At 23.9% G+C, this 1,009-nt stretch overlaps 1 protein-coding gene across 1 annotated transcript in view; it reads right to left on the reverse strand.

The window, feature by feature from the left end:
* The window catches only part of LOC107882754 (fatty acid synthase), a 49,357-nt gene that overhangs the window by 20,691 nt on the left and 27,657 nt on the right, over positions 1-1,009 (reverse strand). The gene's annotated exons all lie outside the window — the stretch shown is intronic.

Here is a 1,009-nt window from a genome sequence, read left to right on the forward strand (position 1 = left end):
CAAGTCCCCCCAGTTCAAAAGTCAGTAGTTAATACTGAGCATATATAATTTTTAGAAAATATTATAGAAGGGGTTTTAGTCCCCCCAAAATAATTTGTCTATTTGCTCCTATGATTATGTATTAGGATATTTTGTAATGATTCATAATTAAAGATATTTGTTATATTTTACGATATATTTGGTTTGCTAATTTGACATTTAGATATAAAGTAACCATTTAAAATGATTGGTTTTTATGTAATGTTTTATGGTTTGGCATATTATTTGTACGATTATCTGTGTTTTAAATTTAAATTTGAATTAGTATTTTGGTTCTTTTGAATAATATGGTTTAGTTTGTGTTTGACAAGGTTCTAATGTTTCTGTTTTTAAATGTAGTATTTTAGTAGAGTATACAACTCTAGACGGTCTTAAATTGTTATCATGTTGTTTAAATTTTGTATTATTAAAATTTTCTCTTAAGGTTACATAATTATATAGTTTTTCATTTTCAAACTTAGTTATTCTGTTTATGATAAGATAGATATAATATAACATAATATAATATATATATTTTGTGATTTCACTTTATTCATTATCATATTATATATTTTATGATTATGTTTTCTTTTGATTTATTTTACTGTGGTATAGTTTTCAGTATGCATAATTGTCTCAATAATTTTATTGGATTTGGAATTGTAATTTATCATTGATATAGGACTCCTGTTTGTTTCATTATTATTATATATATGTGGTACCATAGTAGATTTGGACTCTGAATTATATACGTCGGCTTTTTTTGTTATATTTAACAAGAATGATGTGTCAAAATTGTGATCGTTTCCTATACTCGTAAATTGGTTATCATGCCATTGTTTGGTAAACACCGATAGTTCTAGTGGGTGTTTTATTTTTAAAATTGTTAAGATTTTTTGATTTTTGTATGTATTTAGTTTGTAATGATCATAATATATTATAATATTTTCTTTGAAATAGTGTGTGTGTAATGCTTCGACAAACTCAAAAT

This window comes from Acyrthosiphon pisum, chromosome A1 (assembly GCF_005508785.2).
Source record: "Acyrthosiphon pisum isolate AL4f chromosome A1, pea_aphid_22Mar2018_4r6ur, whole genome shotgun sequence".
In the NCBI taxonomy this organism is placed as follows: Eukaryota; Metazoa; Arthropoda; class Insecta; order Hemiptera; family Aphididae; genus Acyrthosiphon; species Acyrthosiphon pisum.